The following is a 25,906-nucleotide window of genomic DNA, read 5'->3' as shown; positions in this document are numbered from 1 at the left end:
CTACTCTCTTCAACCTCTTCTTATCCTCCCTTGGGTCTACCCTAGACAATCTGAATGTAACTTCATTTAGCTACGCTGACGACATCACCATACTCCTACCCTTTGATGCTCCTGACCCAACTTCTACAGAAAAATTGGAAAAAACCCTTCAAGCAGTGGAAAAATGGATGGCAGATCACAAATTGAAGCTGAACACTGATAAAACCTAATTTCTACTGCTTGAAAAGGATAAGAATCCTTCCATCACAGAACTAGAAATAAACGCCTCCAAATACCCTATACAACCTACCTTAAAACTCCTAGGAGTAACACTAGACAGATGCTGCACAATGCAGGCCCAAATCAACAAGACCACTCAGAAAGCATTTCCAACCATGCGCAATTTAAGAAAAATCAGAAAATTCTTCGACAAAGAGCAATATAGGCTAGTAGTCCAATCCCTAGTACTAGGTCTATTGGACTACTGCAACATACTCTATCTGCCTTGCCCTGCAACAATGATAAAACAACTACAGACAATTCAAAACACTGCACTCAGATTAATCTACTCACTGAGAAAATTTGACCACGTCAGCGCGGCCTACCTGGACTCACACTGGTTACCAATACAAGCACGAATTCAATTCAAACTATACTGTCTATTATTCAAAGCAATACATGGCATAGCCCCCAATTACCTAAACAACCGCCTGTACCAAAACGCCACCACTAGGCAAAGAAGAACTAAGACCCCTTTTACCTACCCCCCACTCAAAGGCACCCAGAGCAAGAAGATATTTGACAGTCTGCTGGCGACGCATGCAGCGAAATTGGACCACACTATCTCCAACCTGCTGATAACAACAAACGACTACAAATATTTTTGCAAAGAAATCAAAACCCACCTATTCAAAAAATTTATACAGATGGCTTAACCCCAAACAGACCCCCCTCAACGCAACTCCCCCCTCCTCCCCCCCTTCACCAGTTCCCTTCTCTTTAGCCTCAGGCATGTCAACTGCTTCCCTAACGGTATATATACTAGATCTGCACTATTTCCTATTTGTACAGCATCTTGTAGCTCTTGAAATATACAGCTCCATTATTCTTGTAACTTCTCCTGGAAATGACCAGAATTCTCTCTGTAATTATCCTGGAAATGTTCAGTTGTCTCTTTTGTAATCCGCCCAGAACTGCAAGGTTGAGGCGGAATAGAAATCAGTAATGTAATGTAATACTTGCTTACTGAACTTTTTCCATCTTGTTGGAAAATTTGAGTCCTCCTCACCTTTAGGATTTAGCTCGTAATGAGACCAGAATTCTGTTGGATTTATACTTCCTCTATTGGTAATTAATTTCACTTTTTTATTTTTATTATCCAATTTTGAAAGAGGCTGTTTTTCCTGCCAGCAAAGTAATGATCTGACCAGATGCATTCCTTCCATACACCTTGAATAAACTGAATTTTCGGCCAAGTCACTTCTTTCATCGAAAAGGTGACCAAATCTAGTTGGTGACCTTTTTGATGCGTTTTTACTGGTAAGGGTATTAAAAATCCCAACACATCTAGTATAGAGAAAATATCAACTTCTTCTGAATTTTCTATTTGTTCTAAATGTATATTTATATCTCCCAGTAACAGATTATATGATCCTGTCAATGTATTTGTTGCAAGAAATTCATAGAAATCTTCTTTAGCGTTAATCCATCTCTTAGGGAGAATATAAAATATTGTTATTATTAGTGAATCCTCCAAATATGTACTTGAGATCTTGAGAACTTGAGACAAAGGCAGCCGTCCAGGTGACCATGCTAGACCACCACCAGTAAAAAAGGTACTGGGGGCTGTGGGCAGCTTCGGGCAGCTGTGGGCAGCTTCAGGCTTTCCAGCACCAGACCACCAGATGCACCTACGTATAGAGAAGGAAAAACCAAGAAGAAAAAAATTCTGAACCAAATTTTTTTTCTTGGTTTTTCCTCCTCTACAGGTGGGTACGTCTTATGGTCCAAAAAATACGGTATATATGTTTAATAATGAAGTGATGTCATAAACCTAATAAAATGAGCTGTCACCTATGGCTCAAGGAGATTCTTGGTTGGTATTCTACCAGTTAGTAGATCACCAGGAGGAGGATGGGCAGGGGAGGGCTTCAATGGCTGGGAGGGTGTAGATGGGCTGGAGTAAGTCTTAACAGAGATTTCGGCAGTTGGAACCCAAGCACAGTACCGGGTAAAGCTTTGGATTCTCGCCCAGAAATAGCTAAGAAGAAAAAAAAAAAAAAAAATTTTTTTTTAAATTGAATCAGGTTGGGCAGACTGGATGGACCATTCGGGTCTTTATCTGCCGTCATCTACTATGTTACTATGTTACCATGAACTTCTAAAGCCTTGATGTTTAACTACAATTTATGTCTGAGTTGTTTCTTGGTCTCCTCCAGAGATGGAAGAAAGAGCCGAGGAGGCATGAAATCTGTCCATGTAGTTATTCAGAGCAAACACCCCTACCCACCCTCCAGCTACAGCCCTCTGAACCAGAGGCTGTATCTTCTTTCAGGCAGAGCTGTTTCAGAAATCCTGAGAACATGTGGGGTACCGTGAAACCTTGTATTTTGGATTAACAACCCGAAAATAATAACTCAATTGCAGAGCAGAAGAAAAGACACCTTCTCAACTCGCTTGTAGGAGGAAAAACAGAGGAGATGAGGACTGCCCACTGACATGAGGCGGAGCTGAAAAGTTGTACAATGATTACTTCTGCAAAAACTTGCAGGTAGAGGTGAATAACTCACTGGTCAAGACTCATTTTCTTTTTGACAAATGCACAGGAGGCAAGAGAAAGATATAGTGGATGTTGTAGATAGGAAGGCTAGAAAGTATTTTTATCTGCTGTAATTTTCTGTGTTTCTATATTGGATGACTTTAGTTATCCACTGCTGCTTACAAGTACTGTCTGCTACAATTTCTAATGATTCCTCATTCTCACAAGGCTCACTTGGGAGTTAAAAGATGGAATACACATATGAGTATATGTAAAATTATGTATTAAATATGCTACTCAGGGACTGCATCAGGAAAGGCAAAGTTAAACTGACCTTCTCCCAAGAAACTACTATATGCTCATGGTCACATATACAATTTGGGGGCCAATAAATCAGTAGTTCCTCTAAAAAGGGGAAAGGGAATTCTAAGGCACTTTGGAGATAACTTAGCCAAACTATTGAAGTACAGACTAGTTTGAAGAACTGCATCTAATGATGATGTGTCCAGGAAAGTAAATCATAGATCATGCATTGTGTTATGTGTAATGTAGCTCAGTAAACCGTACATCTTATTCTTTGACACATACTGTCCCTTGAAGATCCTGTATTTAACTGCATGTACCACAAATGATTCATTGAAAATAAAAATTATTGTACAAGATTTACAATCAGTCATTAATCCAACAGACAATTCAGCAGAATGCAAAGCTTTACTGGTTTTTATACACAACAGCTACTACGAAAATGGTAATGTTTGCAGCAAAATACTTAAGGAGACAATAAAATTCCCATATCCTTTTATAAGCTCTACCAACTATATGGTACAATTGTCTCATGAATATTAAAATACCTTTGACAAAATCATTCCACTTAATTTCTTTCCATCATGTTACAAAGCATGTACACCTTGCAACAGTAAGCTGAGCACCATCTGAAGCTGCTGGCTTTACTTCTCTGTTATTGTAAGCTAAATTGTTGCAGCGAAATCAAAGGATTAAATTCCACTTAAAAAAGGAGCTGTTCATTAGGCATCACCTTAGGAAAAGGGAAAAATTTTCAGATCCAGCACCTGCAAATAAAAATAAATTAAACTTATTGATATGCTGAAAAACACTTGCTATGCAGCACTAGTGAAAACAGAAAGAAAGCACAGTTACATACCGTAACAGGTATTATCTAGGGACAGCAGGCAGATATTCTCACATATGGGTGACATCAAGGACGGAAGCCCGGTACGGACATCGCCACTTTAAGTCTTTAAAAAGTTTGCGATAGCCTTCCCGCTCGACATAGGACGCGCGGTCCCTCAGTTAAGATAAGCTAGCTAAGAAGCCAACCCGGGGAGGTGGGTGGGTTGTGAGAATATCTGCCTGCTGTCCCTGGATAACACCTGTTAAGGTAAGTAACTGTATTTTATCCCAGGACAAGCAGGCAGCATATTCTCACGTATGGGTGACCTCCAAGCTAACAGAAATGGGATGGTGGGAGTGTTGGCCTTCGGAAAATTGCGAGCCATGGAATCGAAGGTGAAATACTCACAGGGATTAAAAACTGGCTGGATCATAGGAAACAGAGAGTGGGAGTAAATGGACAATACTCGGACTGGAAGAGCGTCACCAGCTGGGTGCCGAGGGCTCGGTGCTTGGATCCGTGCTCTTCAACATCTTTATAAATGATCTAGACATTGGTACGACGAGTGAGGTGATTAAATTTGTGGACGATACGAAGTTATTCAGAGTAGTGAAGACACAGGGGGATTGCAAAGATCTGCAACATGACATAATCAGGCTCGAGGAATGGGCATCAACATGGCAGATGAGGTTCAACATGGATAAGTGTAAAGTGATGCATATAGGTAACAAAAATCTCATGCACGAATACAGGATGTCCAGGGAGGTACTTGGAGAGACCTCCCAGGAAAGAGACTTGGGAGTTATGATCGACAAATCGATGAAGCCTTCCACGCAATGTGCAGCGGTGAAAAGGGCAAACAGAATGCTAGGAATGATAAAGAAGGGGATCACGAACAGATCGGAGAAGGTTATCATGCCGCTGTACCGGATCATGGTGCGCCCTCACCTGGAGTACTCCATCCAGCACTGGTTGCCATACACGATACTACTCAAAAGGATCCAGAGAAAAGCGGCTAAGATGGTTACGGGGCTGGAGGAGTTGCCGTACAGTGAAAGATTAAAGAAACTGGGCCTTTTCTCCCTCGAACAGAGATTGAGAGGGGACATGATCGAAACATTCAAGGTACTGAAGGGAATAGACTTAGTAGATAAGGACAGGTTGTTCACCCTCTCCAAGGTAGGGAGAACGAGAGGGCACTCTCTAAAATTGAAAGGGGATAGATTCCGTACGAACGTAAGGAAGTTCTTCTTCACTCAGAGAGTGGTAGAAAACTGGATCGCTCTTCCGGAGTCTGTTGTAGGGGAAAACACCTCAAGACAATGTTAGACAAGTTCCTGCTTAAACAGAACGTACTTAGGTAGGGCTAGTCTCAGTTAGGGTGCTAGTCTTTGACCAAAGGGCCGCCGCGTGAGCGTACTGCTGGGCACGATGGACCACTGGTCTGACCCAACAGCGGCAATTCTTATGTTCTTATGAAAATACATTTTGTAAAACATATTGGCCAAAGTGCCCATCCCGTCCGGAAAAGTGAATGTATGAACTGAGGACCAGGTGACAGCTTTACAGATTTCCTCAATGGGAGTAGATCTGAGGAAAGCAATAGAAGCTGCCATAGCTCTAATTTTGTGGGCTGTGACACGACTCTCCAGTCCAGTTGGAAAGAGATAGAGGCGGCCAGCCAGTTGGAAATCGTTCTCTTAGAAACAGGATACCCCTAACTTGTTTGGATCAAAAGAGATGAACAGTTGGGGAGATGTGGCTTTGTCTGGTCAATGTAATAGGCCAAAGCCCGTTTACAGTCCGAAGTATGCAAAGTGGTTTCTACAGCATGAGAATGAGGCTTAGGAAAAAACACTGGTAAAACAATTGATTGATTAAGATGAAATTCAGTAACAACTTTTGTAAGAAACTTTGTTTTGTTTTTTTTCATATCTTTATTCATTTTTAAAAACCAACATCAGTGCAACATATCAAACAATGTACAAAATAAACAGCACTTAATTCCATCAAATGATATAATAAATACATATCCTTTCTCCCCCTACCCACCCATCCTTTCATACAGTATAAAGATAAGCAAGAGTAATACAAATGATCAAGACCAACAAATTACAATCAAATAATAATTTAAAGGCATGGGTCTCAGTCCTCCCATCTTCTTGGGGACTAAGAAGTAACTGGAGTAGAATCCCTGCTCCTGCTGATTGAGGGGAACTTCCTCGATGGCATTCAGTAGGAGAAGGGATTGAACCTCCTGCAAAAGAAGCGAGGTCTATGAAGGATCCAAAACAGACTCTTTTGGAGGATTGTCTGGTGGCAGGGTGTGAAAATTGAGAGTGTAACCCTGACAAATAATGGTAAGGACCCAGAGATCTGATGTTATGAGCTCCCAGCGAGTAATGAAAAACTGAAGACGACCTCCAATAGGCTGAGGCAAAGTCTGTAGAATGGTGACGTTGGCTATGATCTGAAGAAACATGTGAAAAAGGCTGTGTAGGTTTTGGGGGGGCAGCCTGTTGTTTTTGATGTTAACATGGCTGTTGCTGTCGCTGTCTCCTTGGTTGAGGTGGAGCAGGGGTCGTAGGTTTTGCAGCAAACTTTCTCCAATATGAAAAATCTGGTCTGAAGCGACAAGAAGGTGAAGGCTTGACCAGAGTGTCCCATCTGGTCTCAGGAGCAGACAACTTCTGGGTAGCCGTGTCCATGGAGGCACTAAAAAGCTCATCTCTCAGACAAGGTGAATTGGCTAACCTGTCTTGATGATTGATGTCTAGTTCAGAAACTCGAAGCCAGGCCAGATGTCTCATGGCCACTGACATAGCCACAGCACGTGAGGTAAGCTCGAAGGTATCATATGTGGAATGAACCATGTACTTGCGGAGCTGAATCACGTCAGAAATGAAATGCTGAAATGCAGGAAGCTTACGTTCTGGAAGATATTTTTGGAACGTGGCAACTTGTTTGACTAAATGCTTCATATAGAAGGAGAAGTGAAAAGTATAGTTGCCAGACCAGTTGGCTAACATAGAATTTTGGTATCGATATTTGCCAAACTGGACCATAGTCTTGCCCTCTCTGCCAGGAGGTACAGAAGCGTAAACACTAGCCGCTGAAGATTTCTTTAAGGTTGATTCCACCAGGAGAAACTCATGCGGGAGCTGTGGCTTGTCAAACCCAGGTATAGGAACCACTCTATACAGAGAATCCAACTTGTGAGGAGTCACAGGGATGGTAAGTGGCGTTTCCAGATTTTTGTAGAAGGTTTCCCATAATACATAGAAGAATAAAGTTATTATTATTATTATTATTATTATTATTATTAATACATCATGGAGGGGAAGCTTGAGGAGTTCCTTGGGAGGTTGATTGTAATCCAAGACATCCAGGATCTGTTTAGATCTTTTAGAGTCAGCTTCCAAGGGAATGGAACAGGGCTGACATTTCCCATAGAAACTTGGAGAAAGATGATTTTTCAGACAGTAAATGAGCTTCTTGAGAAGAGTGGTGAATGGATTCTTCATCTGAAGCACCCTCCTTTTCAGACAAAATAGGGTCTTGTTCAGAATCTCCCCAGAGGTCTGAATCCTGAGTTGTCCGGGGTCGGTGCCGAGCACTCAGTGTTGAAGGCTCGAGATGTTTTAACTTCCTCAGTGCCTTTCCTGACCGCACCGACATCGTTTTGGGTGATGTCTGAACTGAGGACAACCGGTGTCAGTGAATCATCAATGTCGGCTCCTTAGTCAGATGTGGCAGTACCGATGGAGACTCTTGTGCAGGTGCAACCTGTGTCGAGGGTTCAGACTGGACTGGCACCAGGGGAGTCGGTGTCGACATGTGTAGAGTTTGAGTTGGCACCAACAGTTGAAACTGCTCATGTAATTCCTCTTGTAGCAACTCGTGGATCTGTTGCTAAAGAGTAAGCACCGATACCACTGGCTTTTTTGCCGGTACCTTCAGTGCAGCTCTACGCTCCAGCAATGAGGAGGCTGATGTTGAAGCACTCACCGAGATTGGAGCGGAGCTTCTTGGGTCTCCTTGAGGTTGGAAGGACTTGACTCACTTTTGCTTTGACCTGAGGCCCAGAGGGGGTAGTGGAAGGCTTTTTAGCCGGCTTACCCACTGAAGTATTAGACACCGAAGATGGTTCCACCGATGCCGATTGGTGCGGTGTCAATTTGGCCAGTGCCGCCGACATTGGCAGCAGTGTTGAATCACCCTCCATTGCGACACCGAAGAGGAGGCACTTCTGAATAAGGCGATTCTTCAGAGTCCTCTTCTGCAAGGACAAACAACGGGAACAGGTTTCGGGACGATGCTCGGGCCCCAAGCACTGGAGACACCAGCGATGCAGGTCGGTCACAGAAAGAGGACTTTTGAAACCCGTTGCAGGTGGGACATTGAAGGGAAGACGGACTCAGCTAAATTAAAATCTGAGGCCAAGGTAGTCGAACAGGCCCTGCCGGGCCGAACCCATGAAAGGGAGAAAATTTTTTTTTTTACTTTTTTTAACTAAAAAGTACTGAACAAATAAAAGAAAACCAAAACTGACTGAAAAGTCAGAGATCCGCGAGAGTGTGAAGACTGCAGAGAAAAAAGTTTCAACAGCTGTTGAAAAAACATGTCTTAGCTCTGTAGAAACTAAGAAACTGATGGACCAAGCACCCTACATTGGCGGGAAGGCACTCACACATGTGCGGTTTGGGCTATTGCAAACTTTCTTTTTTTTTTTTGTTCAATGATTTTTATTGAATATTTCAAGAAATATACAGAAAGCAGTGTAAACACACAAAATCTGACTGAGAACCAGTGACATAAAATAAGACCATGTCTATAGTCAGTAACATATAACCGGATTAATAAAAAGAATTCAAGATATGTGCAACTGCTAGTAGAAGATATATGAAAAGCAGAAAAGCGAAGAGAGTGAAAAAGAGAAAGGGAGATAGAGGGAGGGACAAAGAGAGAGCAAGAGATAGATAAGTAGAAAGAGAGGCAGAAGTGTCTATGGAGTAGAATGAACATATGAATCTAAAAATGACCAAGGTGATTTTTTCCCCACCATGTTCGTGGAGAGTCGAGAGATCATATTTTTCTCATATGCATAAGATTCAAATTTGTGATACATGCTCAGAGAATTCCACCAAAAGGTGTAGTCGAGTAGTGAGGGTGATTTCCAGTTTTTAAGAATATGCATAAGGGCTGTTACAAACATGGCATCAATGAGTTTAGGCGGACAGTTTGTGTGTGCAAAACAAGGATGCTGAGAACGAAGAATTACAATGTCCAAGGAAATCTCTCCTGAACATTTGCAAACTTTCTAAAGACTTAAAGTGGCGATGCACTTTTAAAGTGGTCCTTACCCGGGCTCTATCGATGATGTTACCCATACGTGAGAATATGCTGCCTGCTTGTACTGGGATAACAAATGAACTGAAGAGACCCAAATGTACCATGTCCAACAAGGAAACACATCTAAGAGTCCATAGTTAATGAACAAAGGCAGTACAGTGGGGTGACAGGTGGTCAAAATTCTCTGGGCACAGTAGAAAATGTTTTAGTTTTTTTAATTTTTTTTTTTCTAGTGAAAAGGTGCATTATTCCTGAACCTTTGAGTAGCTAATCTATTCCCAATTAGAATTTGTATAGAGAGACTCATTATAATTTTTTGTTCCACCTCCCTTCTCTCAGGGCTGTTCTCCAGCTCCCCACTTGTTTCTCTACACACAAGATGTTAAGAGATCATCCAGACTTTTCCAAAAAAGCAATTGCCCTTTAAATGGCAGTTTACTCAGTATCGCCTTAGAAACTGAGTCTCTCACCCACTGTCTGATTCACAGCATCCTGCAGGCAGAAACAGAGTACACGGAAACCTTGTTCAATACCCTGAACAGATCATAAAAAGCATCAGCTACATAGTTCGCAATAGACTTTAGAAAATGGTAACCCTATCCAGCAGCTGCCTCTGGATTGTGGCGCAACTTGGAGTGACAAGCACTTGTGACATAAAATGCTGCTGTCACTGCCTTTATCTCTGAGGCTGTGGTTTTGAATTGTCTCTTGAGAATAAAATCCAGCCTGCAGTCTTAGGTATCTTTCAATAATACCGTGTTTCCCCGAAAATAATCCATACCCTGAAAATAAGCCCTAGCATGATTTTCGGGGTGGGACTTAATATAAGCCCTAGTCACCGGCAGCTATTACTTTACATCATTTGAATTTTAGTAATACTATAATTTTAGGGGATTTTAATTTGCACATAGATGAGTCTTCTTATGATCCTATCCTTAATGATATTTTAGGGATATTATCCTCTTTAGATTGGTCAGAGATAATACAAAGGTCCCAACACATATGTAAGGGCATATTTAGATTTACCACCCTCCTTTTTTCAAAATCGCATAAGAGGTTTTTAGCACTGGCTGGTGTGCTGAATGCTCTGCGTTGCTCCTACAGTCATAGAGTTCCTATGAGTGTCAGAAAAGCACAGAACATTCAGCACACCAGCCAACGCTAAAAAAAACCTCTTGTGCGCTTTTGTAAAAAGGGAGGGGGTTTAGTGTTTGTCCCACAACAGATTGTGTTTTATCAGGGATTATCACATATTATATTTGTTCTGTGGTCAGACCATATACTGATTACATGTGAAAATACATTAGAAGTAGAGGTAAATAAACTTTTGGCAAATAAAACAGACTGTGCGTGATTCATATGAGATTGCCGATTTGAAGAAGGTATGGTTGCCTCATTTGGAAAATTTGAATTTTGAATCTGTAGTAAAAGTTGTTAGCAGTAGAATACTACTTTACAAGAAACTTTAGATTTAATTGTTCCACCTAGAGCAGGGGTGTCAAAGTCCCTCCTGGAGGGTTGCAATCCAGGCGTGTTTTCAGGATTTCCCCCATGAATATGCATGAGATCTATTTGCATGCACTACTTCCATTGGATGCTAATTGATCTCATGCATATTCATTGAGGAAATCCTGAAAACCCGACTGGTTTGCGGCCCTCCAGGAGGGACTTTGACATCCCTGACCTAGAGAGAATAGTTAAAAGTAGCAATTTTGCTCCATGGTTTACCTTTTCATTATGGAGACTTGAGAACTTCTGGCGCAAGATTCCAGGTTTTGTAGAACAAGAATTATACTTAAATGATCTGAATATCACAAGGCAACTTTATTATATAAGAAAGACTAGCTGATTACCTGGCATTACCCCAGATATTTATCCCAAAATGTCCCACCCCCCACAGGAATGTGGGGCTGAACTTGGACTTAAAACAGCATCGGAAGTGTCAGTATTCAACTCAGTGAGTCCGAAAACTATGTGTTAGACATTAATATCTGTCATTTTTGATAATTTTTACATCACCCTCTTCTCACCCCCACAGTATTTTTCCCCAGATAGTAAGTCTTATGTATACCAAGTTTGGTTGAAATCTCTCCATACGTTTCAGAGTTATGCTAAGTATTCTTCTCAGTGAGCCCAAAAACACAATGGGATAGACACTAAAATCTGTCATTTTCAATAATTTTTACATCACCCCATTCCCACCCCCACAGTGTTTGTCCCCAGATAATAAGTAATATGTATGCCAAGTTTGGTTGAAATCTATCCATTTGTTTCAGAGTTTTGATGGAACATACATACTAACATTTCAATGGTCGGTTATAGCAGCGGCAAGCTTAATAAAGAGATATGAGCCTTGATAAAACTCCCTCTGGTGAAACATGTTGGCAGTAGAAATCCCTGAAAGCATGAATATAATTTTAAGCTAAGTACTTTAACCATTTATACACTAAGGCCACTATTCTGTAAACTGCGCCTAACTTTAGTCGTACTTTAGGCGTCCGATTTAAGTGGATAATGAGCGATTTAAGAGTCTTAACAAGCGTTAATTGGGACTTAGGCGCCAATTAGGCGTTCTTAAAACAGACGCGAGATAGATGCACTTTTTTTTAGAGAATAGTCGCGTCTAAGTTTGTAGACGTGGGTGTAATGTGGCATGGTTAAGGATAGGCACCACATAGACGCTAGTTAGGCGCCAGAGGGCGTCTGAACAGCGTTGAAAATGTAGGCGAAGGAAAAGCTGGTCTAAATGTAGTTTTTGCTTCATTTCAATGCAGTTTCAGCTTTCTTAGTCGAAGACTTCCTATAGACGCAGATTAGGTGTGCTTTCCGCTTCCGCAATGATATTTCATATAGTGAGTTTGAATATGGTTTATTTTCTTTTTTCTCCCTCCTAATAGATTTAATAAGCCACCATATCAATAGAGCACATCAATATAAACATATTGCATGGAAAACATAGTACTTTTCTGCCCAAACAGTAATATGATTTACTCATTACATCACCTTTGGCTTTCCTGCTTAAAAAGAACCCCCTTTTTCTCAACAAACAGTGCTGCAATCAGTTCTTTCTTGAGGGCAAAGAAAGAACATGAAAAACATATCATTATTGCACACATTACTTCATTTCTCAGCGCTTAAAAAAAGAAAAAAAAACAGATATAGACCTTAACATGCATTTTCCCTCATTGCAAAATGGAGCTCTTCAGCTTCACAAAGCTGACCTCATTGTGAGATCATCAAGCTGCACCTTCAAGGTAGTAAGCCACAATTAAAAGATGCACTGGGTGTTGAACTCACAACCTCCGTTGTGACAAACCCAGGTCCGTTTCGGGTTTTGGCCAAAACACACCTGAATCTGTACCGGGTTTTGCCCCAGTGAGCAGGAGTATTCACAGTGCACCTAGATGCAGGAGGGCTGATCAGGTGACCTGTCAATTGATTGATGAAGCTGACTTCTGCTCTGATTCTGACATGGAGGTAGAAGAGACAGAGCAGGATAAGATTAAGAGAAAAAGCTCTACTCCATGCAAACCTGCCACTGTCAGAAAGCGTATTCAGTTTGAACAGCCTGTTATAATTAGGACTAGGGAGAAACCTGCCTGTAATAGCAGGAAGCAAGCCGGTGTGTGGAAAACCCTTCCCCCACCTTCTCAGAGGGGGAGTGGTTATCCACAGGATATAACAAGGCTTCTGAGAACAGGAAGGGGGCACACAGGAGAGAAGCAGACGGGAGAATGGGAAGCTGAGAAGAGGCAGTCTCTCTCAGACTGTCCTATGCTGGAGGCAGACGAGTTACCTCTTGTCTGGGATACTGGAGTACAACCAGGAAAAGCCATGGAGGTGCAGGAAAGCTGTTTAGGAGCTGACACTCTGCCAACACCCATGGGATTTAATTTCTTTATGCTGCCAGCTTGTCTCTTACCTGTTTGAAGCCAGTGCAGAAGATCTCCTGGAAAGCCACATTTTGAGGCTTTCTGTAAAGCAGGAATGTATGTGTTTTCTGACAAACCATTTTGAATGTATTTCCTGTATGGTGATTCAGCTAGGAAATCTCGTTGGTCCTGCACAGCTGTGCCTGATTGCTACAGCAACGTTTAGAGGGAAACGTTTGCCTGATTTTGAACTCTGAATAATGCTGTGATTCTTATGTGTTCTGGATTGTTTGATAAAAGCATTACTTACCTGAATATTACTGCTCTGGTGAAGAGGACTGTATTTCTTGACTGATTAAAGTCCAGAAGCAGGGGACTGTACACAAGGCAGTGCTGTCCAAGATTCAACTGCCTGATTATATATATATATTTGGAACCTTTTGATTTCATGCAATATAAGTTCATCCTGAACTACAAGGCGGTTTCCTGTATTTTGGTTTATTCAACCAGTGGGTGAAATAAAGTTTATTTTTGTTTTGCCATCTCTGACTAAGATTCCCTTTTACCTTGCATACTTATAAGTTTTAGAATGTGCCTATTTTAAAAACCTGACAGATCCCTTAGTGGAAAGGGACACGCCGGGTTAAGCTTCCCAGGTGCTTGCTGCGCCTTACAGGAGCCCGGGTTGTGACACCGTATGACCAGCACAGGACTTTAACCATAGAGCTACATCAGCTTCTACTCAGATGGCTCTCACTGCCCTTTCATATCTTAGTTGACTGACCTACCTATGTATCATCTGATTAGCTATTATATCACAATCACTACAAAGAAAGCATTTCTGGCTCACCAGGTTAATGCGCCTTGTCCATCTTCTCAAGCACCCCGGTTCAAATCACACCTTCACTCAATTTAACAACTTCCTAACAGCTTCCTATTAGCTCTCATAATAGGGTCTAGATGGTGGACTTTGATGTTTTTATCAGCACATTTCCTTTTCCAGGCAAACTTATTTTCTCCTTCCCATGGCTAGGACATCCTAAGCTCTCATGGGAGGAAACTTCTCCTCTGACAGAAAGATGCCATTTGTAGCTCACCAGGTTAATGCACCTTGTCCATCTTCTGAAGCTCCCTGGTAGAGAATGACAAAATTCATCACCATTCCCGTCCCCGCAGATAACCACGGGAAACCATTTTCATGTCATTCTTTAAGGAGAGAGGGAAGAATCAAGAGTATGAATGGCCACAATCACTGACCCGCAAGCTTTGCTTCGAAGAATGCTGGTGTAGAAGGACTGAGGTTGAAATAGACACTAGAAAATGACACAGGATTATTTCCCGCGGTTATCCACGGAGACGGGAACGATGATGAATTTTGTCACCGTGTCATTCTCTACTCCCCGGTTCAAATCTCACCTTCACTTATTTTAACAGCATCCTAACAGCTCTCATAAGTGGACTTTGCTGTTTTTCATCAGCATTCTGCAGTTTGCAGGCACACATTCATCTTCTCTCTGCTACAAGCCATTGTGGTAGGAATGAGTTTCCTTCTATCCAATATCTGCACAGGGCAACAGTTAGAAGAGTTTACTAAAACTTCAAAGGGCTTGGACAGGTATTGAAGGAAGGTACATGTTTTTGAGATGTACCCTAGAGACATTCCTGTTGGTATATTCAGCTTGGCTGGTTGTGGTTTCATGCTTGAGGGGGTTTAGGATGAGAGATAACAGGCTGCTTTAGACATCTGAGAATTGCTGCAGATCATTTTAAAGATCAACTCAAATATGTTTAAGCAAAGGAATGGCCAAAGAGTTTGAAGGTTTTCTGGTAGAAAAATGAATATCAAATATTTGCTAACCGCACTCAAGACCCCTGGCATATGGAAGATAAAAGCAGCGCCTTAAGGCATAGAGCTATAGAGAGAATTTGGTAACAGAGCCTCTACAGACTAAGCAGATGACAAATGGCTTCTAGTAAAAGCTTTGAGAAGTGAAGGAATTGATTAAAAGTCAGTACAGGTGTGTTTGCCCAAACCACACCTAAAGTACGCCCAGATTTGAAAGTTTTCTGGTGAGAAGTCTAAACAGTGCCTATGACGTCAGACGCTACACTTAGGCATACTTAGTATAAGAAGATCCATCAGAGCAGTCTTTTCTTTTAGGACTCCTATTCTCTATTATTGCTTATGCTGATTTCTGAGACCATATCTTTCTTGATTATCTTTTAACCTTCTCTTTCCTATATCTGATACAACTCTCCATTTCATAGGACCATTAGCAGCTATAGTAATTTGCAATTATGATGTTTGTCTAGCCTTTTTCATCTTTCCAGGAACAAATCTAGGTGAGAATGATATATTGTTAGCAACCTAGGTGATTTTATTAGATAAAAGCTCAGGCAGAATTGATTTCTTCTTTTGAACTCCCATTCTGTATTATTGCTTATGGTGATTCTCCATTAACTTTTTGTCCCCCTGATATCTGCCACAACTCTCCATTCCACAGGGTCATTAGCAGGTCTGAGAATTAGTAATGATAAAATTTGGTTACAGGAGTCTTGGCTGAAAAACCCATGCTGTTTGAAACTTTGGTGCCAGCAAAATGGATATGCAAGTTACATGAATATGTGGAACCTATGATGTTGGGAAGATGGAAGCAGTGCTTTTCCTCATAGAGCTAAAGGTTGTGACCGGGCCGGTTCCTAGGTTGGTGGAAAGCCGGGCCCAGACCACAGGTAGATTTAATGTACCGCCTTTTATATGGCTGGTGAAATGAAAACCCGGAAAACGGATCTTCTAAGAACTGGATTCAAGTTTATTAAAGTTTGTAAAGGAAAAAAATATCTGGGAACAGGTAATCAGTTTTGCACAGTCTCAAAAGCCCCAAATATGGCTCAAGTCCTTGGGCTCTGCCTGGAGCTTCCAGGTCCAATACACAATGCCAGTTCAAACAAAAACTGAAGAAAAAGGAAAAACACAAAGGTTTGGGCTTCCAAGCTTTCTGTCAAATGCTTCAGGTCTGGTAAGCCATTCCCAGAAAAAGACCAAATTAATTACCCTCCTTTTTACTAATCCTCTGAAGGAATGGTAACTTAAATCTTCCCGTAAGGATTTCTTTCCCCTTGGAGAGGACTGCTTCTGCCCTGCCCCAAGCCCTGCTTGGGTTCAGAGTTTCCAATCCTGGATTGGATTTCTGGGGGAAGTTTAGTATGAATACTATATCTCACTCTCCCCTATCTCCATGGCCTCTCCAGGTTCACACTCTTCAGCAAGATTGTTCATCTCCTAATCACTAGTCTCTTGGCCCAGACTATTTCTCCACCCGGTAACTTCAGGCACTCTCTCCCAATTACCTCCTTGCCTGTGGGTTAGCTCTTTACTAATCGGGTCTCCTTCTTGCCAATCTCTGGGATCACCCTCCCAGGGTTTGTCCGTCCAAGTGAGATACCTCCCCGGGTTCTCAATCCCCCTCCTGCTGGGTTGTCTCCAGGATAGGGTCCTAGGCTGAGGCACCGGTACTCCGTGGTAGCTGCAATCTTTCCTGGCTGAGAGCTGATTGGGATTAGCCCCAGCTGTGCCTCCTAGTTGCCTCCTGCTAGTCTGTATTAGAGGTTTTATAGCCTGCACTCCCTGAGGGCCAGCCCCACCCCCTCCTGGGTAGGGCTTTGGTTTCACAATCGGAGGAAAGGAGTAATAGGGGGAATACTTAGGTGATAATACCCTCCCCCTCTGACTCTTGGGCCGTGCTATCTCCTGTCTTTTCTCTTCCCTTCCTGGCTGTGCTGGCTGGCCCGGCTCCGTGCCAGGTTTTCCCGGGACCAGGACAGGGTGCATGATGGATCTTGTAGTTCTTTTGGCTGGGACAGGGGCTTCCCTGTCACAAGGTAAATCATTTTAGAGTCATAATTGATAGGCATCCTTATTATAAAAAAGGAAGTGTTTTTCTGCTTCTGTTAATTCTAGCTGTTATTCTTTGCTCTTGTGATGAATTATCTACATTTTCACAATATTAACATGTTTTACACTTTTTTCCTTCAGAAGGGTGTACTGAGATTTTCTGAGAAAACAGTCAATTGGTGAGTTATTTACAAAGGTGCGCTAAATCCATGCCTGCACTAACTACTAACATGTGCATAGGATAACATGCACGCGTTAAGTTTTACCGTGCGTGGAAGTGGCACCATTTAGGCGCCGTTAGCGTGTGCTAAAGGTTAACGCGTATATGTTATCCTATGGATGCGTTAGTAGTTAGTGCATGCATGGATTTAGCGCACCTTTGTAAAAGACAGCCTAAAACTCACCAATCAACTCTTAATTTTTCTCAATCCATCTTCCTTTTTCTTCAGCCTGCCTTCTCCTACCAGGAGCAGATTCTGGGACCTAAACAATTCTACCACAGTAACAACTTGGACCTAGGAGTGGCTTACTCTGCATAGCTTTCATCTATCTCATTAAACTGCAGTTGCCTGATATTACACTTGCGTGCTGCTTTCCTTGACTGTCCAATAAAAATCGGTTCACGGAAGTTTCGCCCCCCACATTTCGCCCCCAGCAATTCGCCCCTCACATTTCGCCCCCGCACATTTCGCCCCCCCGGATGTTTCGCCCCCACACATTTCGCCCCCGCACATTTCGCCCCCCGGATGTTTTGCCCCCACACATTTCGCCCCCGCACATTTCGCCCCTGAGTGTCAGACTATTCCTCTCGCAGGCGATTTCTTTGCCGACACGACGGCAGGCTACAAATTCAAAGTGCACAGCTGGCTGTTCTCACTGCCTCTAATGTCGGCCCTGCAGCTCCGGACTTCCCCACACCTGCTCTCTCCCCCCCCCCCCCGATCACTATTATTTTAAATGTTATGGCAGCCACGGCGCTGTATCCATCGGAGGAGACTTCTAACCTCGGCCATGAAGTTTCTGTTGCAGGAAGAGTTCCGGGGCAGGCCAGGTCCCGCGTTGGGGGGGGGGGGAGGGAGGAAGAAAGAAGATGGGGGAAGCAAGACTCGCTGTCTCCTGCTGCCTCTCTAGCGGCAGAGTGGCACACAAGGCTGCCTGCCTGGTTGGCTGACGCGGCTGTCTCCCCTTCTCTAGCAGCAGAGCGGCGCAGAAGGCTACCTGCCTGGTCCCGTGCCACTTCCCGCGAGAACAGAAGAGGCGCGGGACCAGGCAGGCAGCCTTGTGCACTGCTCTGCCGCTATAGAGATAGCTGCATCCAGCAAGGGAAGATGCCAGAATTAAAATAAGGGGATGGAGGGTGGTTTGGGTATTCGCTCCATAAAGAGTGAGAGAGAGAGAACGGAGGAACGCTCAGAGGCGAAATGTGCAGTACACATAATCAGGGGCGAAATGTGCGGGGGCGAAACATCCGGGGGGCGAAATGTGTGGGGGCGAAATGTGTGGGGGCGAAATGTGTCTGGGGGCGAAATGTGGGGGGCGAAATGTGAGGGGCGAATTGCTGGGGGCGAAATGTGGGGGGCGAACCTTCCGGATCCCATAAAAATCTTATACCATTTTTCAACTTGTGCTTATTTATATTGAGTAGCAGCCAGGCATTAGTGTTTCGTTAATAAACACCACTTCAGCTACTTGGTCACATTGACCTTTGTCTTATCTAGTGTTCCATGAGGCCCAGGCTGTAAAGGGGGGGGGAGATGGCAAACAGGGTAGCTGGCATGTCTCCTGCCTCACAGCCTGCAACCAGCATAATATTTGAGAACAAGGTTAGACGAGAGGTGAAGAGGATGAACCAGGATCCTTAACTTGGGTGGCTTCTTTCAGACAGTTTCCTACCCTGACAGCTTGAGATATGCTGAACTGCAGCCAATTTGGCATGCTTCGGGCACTCCATTACAGAGCTGCAAGCGTGCCGATGCCCAAAGGATGCCTAAACAGAACAGTATAATCCAATTAGAATTGCTATGATTTTATGGCTGATACTGTAGCACAGAGGTTAGAATGAAAGTTGGGGTGTGAGCCTGGTCTGGGTTCGACTCCCTCATGTCCTTCAGCTGACAAAATACTCTTTTTAATAAAAATGACAAGCTACAGTCCAATCACATCGAATTTTCATCTCAAATAGCACATTAGCAATACTAGGAACAATCTATTCCAAAAGTTGAGTTTGCATTTGATAAAAATAGCAGTATTTGAATCCATGTCACATTTATTGAACCCAACTTGAGATTCTGGCTATTGGGACAATGAAAGCAGTGCTTTAAGCCCTTGAGATACCAGTCTTTTGTCTCAGCTAACTGTGAGATGATAGCTAAACAGATTTTACCTTAGCAGATCACTAAGCTATATGACAGGAGAGTCAGAGAAACTGGAGTTGAAGGTGCTATAGCTCAATGAGTAAAAGCACTGTACTGATCTTCCAGAGGTTGTGAGTTCAACTCCCGGCCCATCTTTTACTTGTGGCATTCCCACTTTGCAGGTGCACTTTGATGATATCACAATGAGGTCATCATTGTGCAGCTGCATACCTTCATCTGCAATGAACTAGAAGCCACATTCAGGTCTGTTCTGTGTTTTATTCTGTTTTTAATCTTGGCCAATTGAAATTATGGGCTTTCTGTTTGCTTTGAAGAATGAGCTGATTGTAGCAATGTTTCATGACAAAGAGAGTGTGGATTGTTACTAAAAATCATGATTTTCATGCTAATGGGGGTTGTCAAAAGAATGATGGGCCCCGGGTGTCACATATGCTAGGTACACCACTGGTAACTACTTTAAAGACCCAATTATGTATAGGTTTAATTGGAGGTGCACAGCTGTTATGTGATCACTTTATTTAACTTCTCTACCATGTCAATTCTTGTCTTCATAACTTATAAAAGTAATCACCTAGAAGCTGAAAATCAAGGGAAGAGTTTAAATGAATCCATTGTATGTGTTTACTTCATTGTTTCAATTGTATACCTTAGTTAGTTAGTGGGATAGCACATTTAAAATTAACAATAAATGCCATGGTTATTTATGTCATACTAAGATAAACAAGAGAAAAAAAACGTTTTCAACAATGGTAAATGTTTATAACATATAACATATGTGAGAAACATGTAAAACACATGTTCAAATGTGTCAACACCAAAAAATCTTTGAGCTAAACATTCATGATCTATTATGTACAACATTCTGAATTATAAAACAATGTATTATTCTACATCTCATGTTTTTTGAGCCAACACCTGACTGATATTCCTGCTTGGGGATTCTGCTTGTGGGTTCTTCAAAGGCCAACACCTGACTGCCAACATCACGTTTGCACCTTTGTTAACCCATTCAAGTATTGTGGAGTTCTGGGGTTTATAAGACCTCAATTGTACTTGGGTTTGGTGCTTGTGGAAATAGTCATAGGGGGAAGCTAGATGAAAGTCAGAGCAAGTTAACCTAGTACTATTTTCTACTACTGGCAATTATAGCATAATAACACACAAGGGGGGGGGGGTTCAACCAATAAATTGTACAGCACTTGCATATAATCATGTATGGTCAAATACATTCATAGAAATGATTAACATATTAGTTATGGGACAGAGGCATTCATGGGACATTGTATCATGGTATCGGAATGAATTACCATAAATACAAATATTTTAAAAGAGGGTGTAAGCATGTCATGTGACTCAGCAGTATGTGAAAGGAAGGCATAGTTTCAAAATATGGGCAGCTCATACTATGGCCAAATTGCGCATACAGGCAGGAAGGGCAAAATAACGATAATACAGCCTATATAATCAATGAATGTACTATGGCAAGTGTGTCCATTAGTAATATTAAGAGAGATTTTGGTGTGGAGGTGTATAAGGATAAAGAGGAAAGGAGAAATATTGAGGGCCTGCAGAATTAACACAGGTTAACAGTACACAATAGCATATATGGAGACATAGAAGAGACGTAAGGTTAGAGCTGACATGAGCATAGCAAGGTAGTTATCAAATGATTTGCACAGCACAGTTTTGCAGAGATTGCAAGGGCTAGAGATAACCAACAGCAGTGGGTGTGAGAAAGAGCTGAACCACAAGCATTTGGCACAGGAGAAGACCAACACCAGTGAGTGTGAGGGAAGGAGCTGAACCACAAGCATCTGGCACAGGAGATGACCAACAGCAGTGGGTGTGAGGGAAGGAGCTGAACCACAAGCGTCTGGCACAGGAGATAACCAACAGCAGTGGGTGTAAGAAAGAGCTGAATCACAAGCATCTGGCACAGGAGATAACCAACAGCAGTGGGTGTGAGAAAGAGCTGAACCACAAGCATCTGGCAAGTCTTCAGGATAGTCATCCTTTAAGAAGGGGGGATTGTGACAAACCCATGGCCAGCTTTGTCCCTGTGATGAATAAAAGCAGAACGCAGTCCCTAGTCAGGAGAGCTGACCAGGTTAAAATTAATGATATAGAAATGGCTGACTACTCCTCAGACAGTGAGGTACAGCAGGGGGGATATGAGCTAGAGAATGACACGGGGAAAAAATCTGTCCCCGTCACCGCCCCGTCCCCGGCCCACCATCCTCTGCATCGCCCCATCACCGCCGTTCCCTTCACTGCCCCGTCACCGCCACTGCCATCCCATTCACTGCCCCGTCACCGTCCCCGCTGCATCCATATAAGCCTTAGTACTGTAATATTTATCTTATTCCTTTCTTATAAATCAAAGTTCCTGCTGCTGAACTAGAGAAAGAGATGTTCAGCTGGCAGGGCTTTGTTTATAAATTTTTATCAACACAACTAATATACTACTTTATCCAAAAGCAAAAAATAAATAAATAAATAGAATTTTTTTTTTCTACCTTTGTTGTCTGGTTTCTGCTTTCCACATCTTCTCATTCAATTCCTTCCATCCACTGTGTGTTTTCCATTTGCTGTTACTGTGCCTCTCCCTTCACCCCCCCCCCCCAATTGGTCTAGCACCCATCTTCTTCCCTCCGCTCCCCCATAGTCTGGCATCTGTCTTTTTCCCACTCTGTCTTCCACATTTCCCTTTAGGGTCTGTTCCTCTCCACCCTCCTTCAATGTCTGTTCTATTCCTTTCCACCACCATCCTTCCCTCCCTCCTTTACCATCTGTTCCTTTCTACCACCCTTCAGCTCCTCTCGCATGGCCTATCTATCTACCTTCCTCCCTCTTATTTTCATGGCACGTTACAATGTAATTTGTGCAAGCCACTGGAGCCTGCGAGCTCGGTCCCTGTCCCATCCCCACAAACCATCTCGCTTCTGTGCTCCTATTTCCCCATTTCTAATATCTCCCCTATGTATCTGCCATTGCCCCCCCCCCCCCGTGTCCATATACCATCCCCATGGCATGTCCCCTTTATGTCTCTGTCCCTATGCCCCATGCACATAATTTCCCCTTTTTGTTACCTTCCTGTGTCCAGATTTCCCCTATCTTCCTCTTCCATACCAGTGTGTCTCTTCTTTTCAACCCCATCTAGCTTTTTCCCTCTTTCTTCCCCCCCCCCTGCTTCTAACATCTGGCTCACCTGCCTGTCCTTCCCTTTCTTTCCTGCTGTGGGTTTTTCTTTCCGTCTTCATCCCCTTGGCCCAGAATCCTTTTCCCTTTCACTCCCTCCTTCCAGTTTGAGCCGGGAACACGTGTGATCGCACGGTACCCGCCTGCCCAATCGATCCTAGTGTTTAGCCAGCTCTCTCCCTTCTCTTCACCTTAGTTTGCAGGCTTTCTTTTTCGGCGACCTGCACGCGCGGCTGCTCAGTGTTCAATCTTCTGCTCTGCTGCAACTTCCTGTTTCCGGTTGCGTCAGAGCAGAAGATTCAACACTGAGCATCCGCGGATGCGCGGCTCTTTGATAGCATGCGAGTCGCCGAAAAAGAAAACCTACAAACTAAGGTGAGGAGAAGGGAGAGAGCTAGCTAAACATTAGGATCGATTGGGCAGGCGGGTGGGGGCTGCGGGGACCGCGCGATCCTTGATGCCTCACTGCGGAGACAAGACCATTCACCGCTCCATGGGGCGGTGAATAGCCTTGTCCCCGTCCCCGCAGCCACTGCTAGTTTTCATTCCCCATTTCGGCAGGTTACCCACGGCTAAACACGGCTAGCCGCGGGTAACCGCCACCGTGTCATTCTCTAATATGAGCCTAAAGTAATTCAGCAGAAAGGGCCATACCAGTATAAGTATATCAGAAAGCCTGTTAGGACTTTTACTGAGAAGTGGAGACCTGATCCTAAAGGGTATTCATACTATCGTACACACATACATACTACTAGGAGAAACCAGCTTTATTTCCCAAGGGATTTTTCAGTCCTAGAAAAGAGGGGTAAAACTATGACATGCGTAAAAGCAAAGCCCTGAATCACAGTAGTAGAGACAGGAGAGACAGAGGCAGGAGAAGCAAAGCAGAGGCACCAGCAGCAGTGCAACCAGGAAGGTGAGGGGAGGAGTCTTTCTCTTCCACCTCACAGACCATAGTAAGAGCTGAGGCTATGGACACTGCTGAATTGCCTCTAGATGCCAGCTTTAACACAGAGCGGATGGAGGTTAGTTCCTAAGCTAAAGGGAGGAAAGGAACCCGTTTGAGTAAACTATGCTTGTCTGCTGGCTCTCTGCAAGCAGAGACCAGGTGGCTCTAATCAAGAAGAAAAGGAAAAAGTCTCTCCGTTTTCTCCGTGATTGTCCTGATGTTTTTGTTTGATGAGAAGCTGTAAATTTCAACCTGTGAAGTTTCTGTGATAAAGCCTCTGCAACAATAGTAACTTATCTAAAGCACTGGTTCCTAACCCTGTCCTGGAAGACCACCAGCCATTCGGGTTTTCAGGATAACCCTAATGAATATGCATGAGAGAGATTAGGAAACAGGGCATAGGAAACAGAGAGTAGGGGTAAATGGACAATACTTGGACTAGAAGAGCGTCACAAGTGGGGTGCCGCAGGGCTCAGTGCTTGGACCCGTGCTCTTCAACATCTTTATAAACGATCTGGACATTGGTACGACGAGTGAGGTGATTAAATTTGCAGATGTTACGAAGTTATTCAGAGTAATGAAGACACAAGGGGATTGCAAAGATCTGCAACATGACATAATCAAGCTGGAGAAATAGGCATTGAAATGGCAAATGAAGTTCAACGTGTGTAAGTGTAAAGTGATGTATGTCGGTAACAAATCTCATGCACGAATACAGGATGTCCAGGGTTGTACTTGGAGAGACCTCCCAGGAAAGAGACTTGGGAGTTTTGATCAACAAGTCAATGAAGCTGTCCATGCAATGTGCGGCGGCGGTGAAAAGGGCGAACAGAATGCTAGGAATGATAAAGAAGGGGATCACGAACAGATCGGAGAATATTATCATGCCGCTGTACCGGGCCATGGTGCCCCCTTACCTGGTGCACTGAGTCCAGCACTGGTCGCCGTAAATTAAGGACACGGTACTACTCGAAAGGGTCCAGAGAAGAGCGACTAAAATGGTTAAGGGGCTGGAGGAGTTGCTGTACAGTGAAAGATTAGAGAAACTGGGCCTTTTCTCCTTCGAACAGAGGAGATTGAGAGGGGACATGATTGAAACACTCAAGGTACTGAAGGAACTAGGCTTAGTAGATAAGGACAGGTTGTTCACCCTCTCCGAGGTAGGGAGAACGAGAGGGCATTCTCTAAAATTGAAAGGGGATAATTCCATACGAACGTAAGGAAGTTCTTCTTCACCCAGAGAGTGGTAGAAAACTGGAATGCTCTTCCAGAGCTTGTCATAGGGGAAAACACCCTCCAGGGACTCAAGACAAAGTTAGACAAGTTCCTGCTAAACCAGAACGTACGCAGGTAGGGCAAGTCTCAGGGCGCTGGTCTTTGACCAGAGGGCTGTCGCATGAGTGGACTGCTGTGCACAATGGACCACTGGTCTGACCCAGCAGCGGCAATTCTTATGTTCATATAATGGAGGTGATAGGCATACAAATCTGCTCCATGCATATTCATTAGGGCTATCCTGAAAACCTGACTGGCTGGTGGTTCTCCAGGACAGGGTTGGGATCTAAAGCATCCTGCTAAACTAAACTAAACTAAACTAAACCTTAAGTTTGTATACCGCATCATCTCCACAGAAGTAGAGCTCGACACGGTTTACAGGAATTACAAAAGAAAGGAACTCCAATGGGAAGAAGAAGAACTTGGTAAAAAGGGGAGAGAGAAGGGATTAAGTGTAGAGGAGAGGGAGGGAGTGGTTACATTTTAGAGAAAAGCCAAGTTTTCAAATGTTTTCTGAAGCGTTGGAAGGAGGTCGCACTCCAGAGAGGGGCAGATAAGCTGTTCCACAGCTCGGTGATCTTGAAGAGGAGGGATGTTCCAAGTTTTCCTGTATGGGATATGCCTTTTAAAGAGGGGAATGATAGTATGAATTTTTGAGAGGATCTGGTGGAGTTAGGATTCGCGGAGAGCCAGGATAGTGGAAACAGGGGAGGAAGGATGCCGTGTAGAGACTTGAAGGTTAGTAAGGCGCATTTGTAGTGGACCCTGAGGAGAACTGGGAGCCAGTGAAGCTTAGACAGAAGCGGGGAGACGTGGTCGAATTTGCTTTTTGCGAAAATTAATTTAGCCGCGGTATTCTGAATCCGCTGGAGTCTGAGAAGGCTTTTCTTTGTTAGGCTTAGGTAGATGGAGTTGCAGTAATCCAGTCTAGATAGAATAATGGATTGAACCAGGACAGCGAAGTGTTGTTGGTGGAAGCAGGATCTGACTTTCCTTAGCATGTGAAGGTTGAAAAAGCATTTTTTTACTAAGGAATTGAGGTGATCGTTGAAGGACAGTGTAGAGTCAATGATGATTCCCAGAACTTTGCTTGAGTGCTCAAGCTGCAGTTTGGTGCCTGA

General features: G+C 43.4%; 1 protein-coding gene across 25 annotated transcripts in view; it reads right to left on the bottom strand.

The window, feature by feature from the left end:
* Positions 1-25,906, bottom strand: part of ABHD13 (abhydrolase domain containing 13) — a 341,021-nt gene that overhangs the window by 201,531 nt on the left and 113,584 nt on the right. For 13 of the 25 annotated variants that reach the window (XR_004539847.1, XR_004539848.1, XR_004539846.1 and 10 more), the window contains one exon: positions 3,589-3,807. The exons of 4 other annotated variants lie outside the window; for them this stretch is intronic. The gene's annotated coding sequence lies outside the window, so the exon portion shown is untranslated. Of the gene's footprint in view, positions 1-3,588; positions 3,808-16,444; positions 16,468-25,906 lie in introns of those variants that run through there. 8 more of the 25 variants (XR_004539859.1, XR_004539853.1, XR_004539850.1 and 5 more) reach the window with 2 other exon arrangements.

Source organism: Geotrypetes seraphini, chromosome 6, assembly GCF_902459505.1.
Source record: "Geotrypetes seraphini chromosome 6, aGeoSer1.1, whole genome shotgun sequence".
Lineage (NCBI taxonomy): Eukaryota > Metazoa > Chordata > Amphibia > Gymnophiona > Dermophiidae > Geotrypetes > Geotrypetes seraphini.
Note: the sequence above shows the minus strand (reverse complement) of the source record. Positions and strands in the feature narration are given on the sequence as shown.